Below are 10,194 nucleotides of genomic sequence, written 5' to 3' on the forward strand. Positions count from 1 at the left end.
GCGAGAAGAAACCAAGTCGAGACATAAAATCGCCTTCTAATACATAGAAAAAGCTGGTACAAAGCGGAAAGGAATAAATTTTCCCATGCCCAGGATGGATAAGAGGAGATGTTACAGGCTTAAATCCTACCAATTAAAGCCAGACATTAGGGAAAAATTATAAGGATGAAGAGAGAGGAGGCTGGAGAGGATTTGCAGTTCCCATCACAGGAGGTCTTAAAGCACATAGTAGATAAACACATACCATAGCTGGGCCTGCCTAGGGCAAGGGATGTCCCGGTGGCTTTGTGAGGAGTCTGTGATTCCAAGTGAAAATTATTTGTTTAGTCTAAGAAAACAATGGATGAGACATCACTGTCTATAAATATGTAGGGATTCTGGAGAGGGAAGGGGCAGTAAACACATGGGAGAGGAAAAAAAAGTGACTTTGAGGCAGCCTTGGGACAGTATGGACTAGCCTGGGTGATGGCGAGGCAGGAGGAGGACCCTGAGCATCAGAAGTTTCTATTCATGGCAGCAAGGACCTTCTCTGCCTCCCAAAGTGGGGAACTGAGAAAACCAGACTCAGCCAAGGAGGAGCTCAGCAGTCTCTGGGTGAAGTTACGTGTCCCAGTGCAACTGAGGACTACACCCAGGTTTCCAAATTCCTGGTGAGCCCTTAACGAAGCTCAGTGAAAATGTCTGACGAAAAAAACATGGAAGGCCCTCAATTTTGGAAGGTTTCAACATAGAACTATGGTCTCAACGTAGCTCAGGTCTGCTGCGACCGTGGCAGACTCACAAGGATAGTGTCTCCTTGTGAGTGTAACCCTCAAGCCTTAGAATAGTTCAGTTGGGAGGGACCTACAACGATCACCTGGTCCAACTGCTTGACCACTTCAGGGCTAACCAAAAGTTAAAGCATATTATTAAGGGCATTGCCCAAATGCTGTTAATAAGTCAAACGCGTCCCAGCCAGCACGAGCTGTGACTGGGGCTGCAAACATCTGGCCCAGCTCAGACAGGACCATCCTGCTGCAGGTAGCTGCTGTGTCCCTGGACGTTGGCGACCTCTCTGGGATTTTGCTGCCAATGAGGTCCACGTCTGGACTCTTTCCTTCCACCTTCAGCTTTCTGAGATCTCCCTTCAGGCTCTTCACCTTACACTCCCCTTGAGAAATCAAGGATTGCCCCCAAGGCTACCCTAGACCTACTTCAGTGCTGTAAATCAGGCAGGGTTGGATTTATTGCCATTGTGTGGTGAACCAAAGGTCTTCTATTCCATCAGCAGCTGCTGCAACATCAGTATCAGCATCTCCTACTGACGTGGGCTGCAGGAGCAGGGCGTGCTCTCTGGGCACAGCAAGAGGCAAGTCCTGCTCTTGTGGGTTTTCTTCTTGTCCTGAAGGAGAGACGGAGGCAGAGGGTGAGCAACATGGTTATCCCATGAGTCATGGGCTACCTGGTAGCGTGGTCATCCCTGGACATCTCCTTCTTAGCACATGGCTGGAACTGTCTGGTGCATACACAGCTAATCTGAGCTTGCAAATAGACCCAAGGCTTCCTGGGAGGGTTGAGGTCCCTCACCATGCCTTGCCCAGCCCTGGCTGCACCTAGGGACTGTCACCAGGACAATCTGCACATGTGATGTCTTTCTCTGGATGACCAGTCCTCCACCCCTCATGATGGGGCAGCTCTCCTCAGTGTTTCAGTGTTTGACCTCTCCTCCTTTCCAGAACATGCCTTTGGCAGCTGGGAGAGAGCAGGGTGGACCTTGGTGGCCTCCCGGAGGCATCTCTGCACAACTGCTGACAGCTGGGGCCAGAGAAAGTCTTTGCTTCTTGGCTGCTTTTGGCTCCTTCACCCCCGTGACTCCTCCTTGGTGCTTCCCAGGGGGACAGCTGAAAATCTCCAGGCGGAGAGAGGGGCTGGAGCTCTCCCATGGAGGGGACAGGGCGAGATGGAAATTCCTGCCGGGGATGAGTCACGCTCCGCGTGCACGACTCTGCCTGGAAAAAGCAACTCCTTCCCATCCTGCTGCTGTGCTGGGTGGGGGAAAGGGCTTGCCAGTTAAAATCATAGAATCATAGAATGGTTTGGGTTGGAAGGGACCTCAAAGATCATCTAGTTCCAACCCCCCTGCCATGGGCAGGGACACCTCCCACTAGAGCAGGTTGCTCAAGGCCCCATCCAGCCTGGCCTTGAACCCCTCCAGGGATGGGGCAGCCACAACTTCCCTGGGCAACCTGTTCCAGTGTCTCACCACCCTCATAGTAAACAATTTCTTCCTGAGATCTAATCTGAATCTTTTTTCTTCCAATTTAAAACCGTTTCCCCTTGTCCTATCATTACCCTTCCTGGCAAAGAGTCCCTCCCCAGCTCTTCTATAGGCTCCCTTCAGGTATTGAAAGGCCGCTATAAGGTCTCCCCGGAGCCTTCTCTTCTCCAGGCTTCCTTTGGAATTACATTTTTGGGGGGGCTAGCTTTAATTTTGTAGGGATGTGCATCTGGGCTGAGCGTTCACCAGGAGGCTGCGACCCCTTCTGCGCATCCGCCTTTGCCCTGGCATCACCCCAAGGTGCCCGGTGGCATTTACGCTGTGAGACCTGGAGAAGGAAAGAGGGGAAGGATGGGGGGTGAGATTGCTTCTCCAAGCAGGACTATTCCTGCTGTGACCACCCAGGAGGAACCTCAGCCCCTTGGGTCCCTGGTTTAGGGGTAGGACTGTTTCGTGGGAGTGAGCTGTCTGTGGGACACGCTGTGGAAGCTGCTGTGTACACACTCCCAGCCTCTAGATATTTCTAGCCACACAAAGTTGAGGCTAGAAATGTTGTTTTTTAGTATTTTTTTTTCCCCCAAAGTGGTTTTCTTCAGAAAATGCTGATTGTTTGTATTCACCCTTGCGTGCACATCTGTGAGCCTCTACGGTGCTTACCGGGTTCTCCCACGTTTCCATTAGGAACAGGCTTTATGTTTTTTTCTACTTTAAGATAAGAGGAGAATTTTTAGGCTGCAGTTTCACCCTGGTCAGGGAAGAGCAACAGAGCTGGGAATCAAATCTCAAATCACAGAACCACAGAATGGTTTGGGTTGGAACGGACCGTTAAAGGCCATCTAGTCCAACCTCCCCTGCCCTGGGCAGGGACACCTCCCACCAGACCAGGTTGCTCCAAGCCCCCTCCAACCTGGCCTTGAACCCCTTCAGGGATGGGGCAGCCACAGCTTCTCTGGGCAACCTGGGCCAGGCTCTCACCACACTCACACCAAACAAGTTCTACCTAATATCAAATCTCCATCTCCCCTCTTTCAATGTCAAACCCTTCCCCCTCCTCCTAGGGCTCCCCTCCCTCATCAAGAGTCCCTCCCCAGCTTTCCTGGAGCCCCTTGAGGGACTGGAAGGGGCTCCAAGGTCTCCCCGGAGCCTTCTCTTCTCCAGGCTGAACCCCCCCAACTCTCTCAGCCTGTCCTCCCAGCAGAGGGGCTCCAGCCCTCCCAGCATCTCCATGGTAGCCTCCTCTGGCCCAGCTCCAACAGGTCCATGTCTCTCCTGTGCTGAGGCCCCAGAGCTGGAGACAGCCCTGGGTGGGGGGGTGTCTCCCCAGAGCAGAGCAGAGGGGCAAAATCCCCCCGCCTCGACCAGTCCCTAGCTAGTAATGCACAAAGCATAAGGTGACTTTTTCTTTTTCACCCACATCCCTTTCTTTTCTTTTCTTTTTTATTTTATTTTATTTTTTTTTTTTTACTATTTTTCTTTTTTTTTCCCCCCAGCGCAACTGCCCGAGTGCCAAAACCCCTGGCACTCCCCAGGATGCAAAAAGCATCCCCAGCTCCCGGAGAGACACTATCCCATTTTATAGACCCAAGCTGTTCCCTTGCAGTCCCTGAGAGTCAGGCACAAAGGTTTATTTGTGCTGTGGCTTCTCGGAGTATCCTCAGGACCTGGATGCAGCACTTGGTGCTATGCAATAACAGAGCAAGGTCTGGATCCTCACCAGATCCCTCTGCCTCCTTCCCCCTGCAGTTATCACCTCTCCAACCCTCTGGGTTTTTTACCCTTTCAGCTCTCCCTTTGTTTCATACTTCACTTTGGTGGCATTTTGCCTCGAGATCAAGCGAAACTCACCATCCACCTCCCTGCTGTTCGTGCTGTTGTCGCTGACCGTGGGTAGAAAACCTACCACTGCATTTATTTCTGCTTCCCACTCTGTTGAGCATCACGTTTTCTGAAGGATCCTCCTCCACAAGAGTCTCCTTCTGAGCATGAAACCATTGCACGGACCTGCACCTGGGGAGGAAGAACCCCAGGCACCAATACAGGTTAGGGATGGATCTTCTGGGAAGCACTACTGAGGAAAAGGATCTGAGAGTCCTGGTAGATAGCACACTGTCCATGAGCCAGCAATGTGCCCTTGTTGCCAAGAGGGCCAATGGAATCCTGGGCTGCATAGGGAAGAGTGTGGCCAGCAGGTCGAGGGAGGTCATTCTCTCCCTCTGCTCTGCACTGGTGAGGCCACAACTGGAATCCTGCGTCCAGTTCTGGGCTCCCCAGTTCAAGAGGGACGGGGAACTACTGGAGAGAGTCCAGCGTAGGGCAACAAAGATGATTAAGGGATTGGAGCATCTCCCTTATGAGGAAAGGCTCAAGGAGCTGGGACTCTTTAGCCTGGACAAGCGAAGACTGAGGGGAGACCTTATTTATGGTTATAAGTATCTAAAGGGTGGGTTGAAGGATGTTGGAGCCGGACTCTTTTCAGTGGTTTCCAGCGATAGGACAAGGGACAACAGGCTCAAGCTGGAACATGGGAAGTTCCATTCAAATATGAGGAAAAACTTCTTCACAGTGAGGGTGATGGAGCCCTGGAAGAGGCTGCCCAGGGGGGTTGTGGAGTCCCCTTCTCTGGAGATCTTCAAGACCCGCCTGGATGCAGTCCTGAGTGATGTGCTCTAGGCAATCCTGCTTTAGCAGGGGAGTTGGACCAGATGATCTCTAGAGGTCCCTTCCAACTCTGACAATTCCGTGATTCCCTGCTTGTGCCTCTCCACCAAAGCCAAAACGCTCTGGCCTATAAACTTATTTATCAACCAGGCAGAGATGTTTTAGGCGGAGAGGGAGCAGCATCAAACCAGCTTCGAGCGTGGGTTTTTGCTTCTGCAGAGAACAATCCAAGTTTGACTTTGCTGGGGCGCAGGATTCATGCACTGGGAGAAGAATAACCCCCCCTGCCCCCCACCCTGGGCTGAATCTCTGGCTGATGGCTGGAATTTGAGGAAATCCTGCGAGTTTCTAATCTTAGGCTGCTTTTCCTGGGTAGTTTATGCCTTTAAATAGAAAGGCTTACATGGGATTGACTCCTACAATCCTTCTGCTCTGGACCAGCCTGTAATCTTTAGTGGCCAGCAACGGGCACAGGCACTGCAAAGGGAAAACAAGGCTTAGGTGGCCTCGCTTTCTGCTTCTTTGTCCCCAAAACCCCACTTTTGGAGCCAATTTCGGGCACACTCGATGGGCAGAAGCAGCCTCCAAGCTTTGTGAAACTGGGCAGGCAGAAAGAAGTTATAAATGACCCATGGGGGAAAGGCTGGAATACAGGAATATGAGCACAACCCTTATGAGCCACTAGAGAATCTACATAGAAGAAAGCCTCTATGGCCACAGCCTGGCCTGGGTTTGACTCAGTGGTACCACGTGCCCAGAGCATCCCTCACTCTAAAAATAGTCCAGGGATATCTAAAACACAACGCTCCTCTAAACCCGCGGTGGAAGGAGAATGCTCCAGAGATGCTCTTGAAAAGATGGGTAAATCTGGAGGTCTCACCTCCAGGTAAGATACTTTGGAGTTCCTAATTGTGTCATTAATTCAGAAGAGCATAATTAACGGAGTAATTTAACCAGGCATGAAAGCCAAAGGCAGAAATCACCCTGCTGAAGAAATCCCACTGGTGTTGGCAGCCCAGGTGTGGTGCTGACCAGGTAACGTAGTGATACCAGCTGGAGACCTGTCTCAGCTCGAGGCCTGCTCCCTTGGAGCGGCAGGGAAAGGACCTTGCTGTCTGCTGCTGCCACAAAAATGATCCAAGGAGCCCCTCTGCTGTGAGGACAGGCTGAGAGAGTTGGGGGGGTTCAGCCTGGAGAAGAGAAGGCTCCGGGGAGACCTTGGAGCCCCTTCCAGTCCCTCACAGGGACCTACAGGAAAGACGGGGACAGACCCCCTACAAGGGGTAATGGCTTCAAACTAAAAGAAGGGGGATTCAGACTAGATCTAAGAAAGAAGTATTTTACACTGAGGATGGTGAGACCCTGGCCCAGGTTGCCCAGAGAGGTGGGAGATGCCCCATCCCTGGAAACATTCAAGATCAGGTTGGACGGGGCTTTGAGCAACCTGATCTATTTGAAGACATCCCTGCTCGTTGCAGGGGGGGTTGGACTAGATGGCCTTTAAAGGTCCCTTCCAACCCAAACCATTTCGTGGTTCTATGATTCTATGTGTCCTCCTCTCCCAGGTTTCTCCTGGGCTCTTTTAATGAAATGGGAAAGGAGAGAACGGGTGATAAGAGCAGGTCATAGAGCAGAAGTGTGATGGACCCATTGCTGCAGCTCCCCAGCTCCATGGCCCCAGGCCACACACAACCAACTGGCAGACCATTGCCCAGGACTAATTAAGCAGAAATCCAAAAGTTGTGCTGTAAACGAACAAGATACAGCCCTGGCCATGGAGAAACTTGAGATTGGGTGCATCTCTGTGAGATGTGGCAGAGATGGTCACACCAAGCAAGAAGAGGTCCTTAAGGATGCAACCAGTTCTGGGGTGAAGTCCCTCACTGATAGGCAGTGCCCAGCCATGCTTCATCCCTGTCTTTTGCTAACGGTATGTGTCTGTCCATGTGGGAAATGTGACAGGCACCTGGATCTCAACTGCACCAAGACATCCTCATCATGGGATCTTTCAGGTGAACTACCTGGGATGCTTTCTAAAGCTTATTTATTTGGTCTGGAAGAGAACATCTTGTTCATACGAACATATGAAACTGGTTAGAGAGTGTTGTCCCCTACAACTTGCAATGGCATGAGGGAGTATCATTTCTAGGAGGACCATTTATGTATCTGGATGACCATTTACATTGCAGATTTCCAGAAGAGCAGTCCAGCTCATCCCTGGCGAGCAAACGCAGGTTTTCTCCGTAACTTTCCAGTAGGATTTGCAGTGGGTGGTCACAGACTTGAGAGCTTGGCAGCCTTTTCAGTGGTGCTGTTTGCTGCAGAAACCACTTATTTTTATCCTTGCAGGGAATAATCATCTCCTGATGTCTGTGCTGAAATCTGTGATGCGTGCAGCTGAGCTCCTTAACTTCACAAGGTCTGTGCCACCACCCATCACAGACCCCAAAGCAAGACGCCAACCCTGGCTTTACCCATCCTCTTCCTCACCTCTTGCAGATCCTTCTCCCTACACCTACTCCTGGCCTTTCCCTTCAGCCAGAAGAGCATGTCCTGGAGAGCAGGTCCCACTGCGTGTTGGCTACTGGTTGGCAACCAATTCCCACGCTGGGCAGCAACTCCTAGACCAGATCACCTTATCTCTGTACATCCCTGTCCAGAAGAAGAGTCCTTGCACTGCCCCAGCTTGCCCCGGCTTCCCCACCCCACCGATGTGTCTGCAATAGCCTCTGACGTGTCCTCAAGACAGAAGGGAGGGCGAATGGAATGGTTCCTCCTCCCACCACCCTGTCTTGGAGCGCGTGGGAAGTCCGACGACTGCTGCTGGGAGATTGTGATGAGTCAGTGTTTGCACATGAAGAGTCACTGCAGGGAGGTGCCAGAGAGGAGGGAGGGATGCCCAGCCTCGTCGGGGAGTGTAAATGTCCCAGGAAGAACACAAATTCTTATTCATGAATTCTGCATCCAGTTCTCAGCACAAGAAGGACACAGAGCTGTTGGAGCGGGGCCAGAGGAGGCCACCATGGAGATGCTGGGAGGGCTGGAGCCCCTCTGCTGGGAGGAGAGGCTGAGAGAGTTGGGGGGGTTCAGCCTGGAGAAGAGAAGGCTCCAGGGAGACCTTGGAGCCCCTTCCAGTCCCTCAAGGGGCTCCAGGAAAGATGGGGAGGGACTCTTGATGAGGGAGGGGAGCCCTAGGAGGAGGAGGAGCAGTTTTAAACTGAAAGAGGGGAGATGGAGCTGAGATGTGGGGAAGAACTTGTTTGGTGTGAGGGTGGTGAGAGCCTGGCCCAGGTTGCCCAGAGAAGCTGTGGCTGCCCCATCCCTGGAGGGGTTCAAGGCCAGGTTGGAGGGGGCTTGGAGCAACCTGCTCTGGTGGGAGGTGATAGAACTAGATGATCTTTAAGGTCCCTTCCAACCCAAACCATTCTGTGATTCTGTGAAACCCACTAAGCTGTCAAGGACAGGTGTCCACATAGTAGGGTTGCTGCTAGCAGGGCCACCATGGACTAGAAGTGTCATCCCATGAGGAAAGGTTATTCCCTAGCCCTGTCTCCACCTCAGTCCTTTCAGATGGGAGATGTGCCACATCCCTAACCCATGACTGCCCTCACAGATCTCTCCTGGGACATGCCAGGAGGTGCCTCTTGGGAGCTCCATCACACCAAGTCTGGGGAACCACGCCATCCAACATGCTGTTGGATGGGAGGCCATGGGAAGAATGACTGGTGAGTCCACAAAGCAGGGCTTTTGGGATATTTTTTTATTATAACCAATTCCCCGTCCCTTCACTGATGCAGTTTGTATCATTGTTTTTTCTTTTAGCTAAAGATGCTCCTAAGCACATGTGGTGGCTTCAGACGTGGATTAGCTCAGGACTTCATCCCTGGATTTAGATTTAAAGGTGAGAGTTGCACCATGGACAGGTCCTCCATGCTGGACACCCTTGCTGACATCCCCACAGACACCCAAATATCACCAGTCTCACGATGAAGAGCACAGAGTGCACCAGAGGATGCTTTACATACATCCCCAAACCACCCTCTCTCTTGCCAGGCACTTGCTGGCTGTAGGGACGCTCCTCACAGCCAGCCTGAAGGTGTCCTGGTTATTTTTGTCAAGGCCTTGATTTCCTCTCTCCTTTCTTTCAGCTCTAAAATGGGGAAAAAATGAGCCCCTAGGATGATGACAGATTCACAAGGGACAATGAGGAGGAACCTTCCCCTCCACAGGTATGGTTGGAGCTTGTCTACACCATGGTGAAGTCAGATCTTCATCTGGAAGATCTTCTTCCCTTCGTCCTATCTGGAAATTAACCTATTCACTTTCTCGTAGGTGACCTTCTTTCTCTTCACTCTCTCCTTCTCCTGAAAAGCAGGAAAAGGATGCATGATGGGCACAAACCCCATAGAGATGTAGGTTGACTTATTTTGCTCTTCTCAAAGTTTAATGCTCCTTTCAGGTTCCCTGCTCTGGCTAAGTTCAGTAATGGAGTGAGGCAGTCCTGGCTTTAGATTTTGACCTCCATTTCCAGCTTGAATGGGATAAATTCCCATGTCAAAAAAGAGCTGGAAGAACCACCCCAGGAATTTTTGGTCCCAGGTCTCTGCTAGGACCTGCCTCTAACATGAAATGAATTTTCTGTCCTTGCTCACAGCAGAGGCCAAGCAGGGAGGGAGGCCAGAAAAACAGGGGGTCATGCCGGAGTTGTGTTTTTTCCTTCACTCAGCTCTGAAATAAAAATATATCTCGGGCTTGTTTGGGCATTAACAAGAAAAAAATTCATCTTGATGGGAACCATCTGGGGCTGGGAGATGCCGGCTGCTCTCTGCTTTCCACCCAGCAGGCAGACGCTGTTATTTGGGGTGTGTTCCTCTCCCAAATATTATTCTTCTCATCCCTGGGCCGGTCAGAGGAATTCCAGCTATTTAAGGAGGCTTTTCTCTCTCCCAGCATTAAAAAGGCAGCAGCAGCAGCTCGTTACACCTATATAACATAATATTTGCTTTCCTCATTACGACACCGCTGCCCAGCACAGCTTGCTGGTGGCCACTGGTTCTCCCTAGTGTAAATACTGGAAGCATCTTTGTTATAACCTTTCCACCCCAGACGTTACCTCATGTTTAAAACAAATATCTCCTGGTTTCTCTGACCTGTCCTGCAAACCAGGAGGGGAAAATCTGCCCCGAGAAGTGGAGATGCCCTTGCTCTGCATCTGCTGTGCTGCTGGAAATCAGGGTATTTGCACTATTCTCTCCACCACGGTGTGGAGGACCGTGCTG

At 51.3% G+C, this 10,194-nt stretch overlaps 1 long non-coding RNA gene across 1 annotated transcript; it reads left to right on the plus strand.

Moving 5' to 3' along the window:
• Positions 1–8,377: 8,377 nt before the first annotated feature.
• Positions 8,378–9,428, plus strand: LOC106898987. Its single transcript, XR_001414000.1, has 3 exons — positions 8,378–8,640; positions 8,738–8,816; positions 9,064–9,428. It is a non-coding gene; the product is annotated as an uncharacterized LOC106898987 (long non-coding RNA).
• Positions 9,429–10,194: the final 766 nt, after the last annotated feature.

Source organism: Calidris pugnax, unplaced genomic scaffold (genome assembly GCF_001431845.1).
Source record: "Calidris pugnax isolate Ruff unplaced genomic scaffold, ASM143184v1 scaffold270, whole genome shotgun sequence".
Classification (NCBI taxonomy): Eukaryota; Metazoa; Chordata; class Aves; order Charadriiformes; family Scolopacidae; genus Calidris; species Calidris pugnax.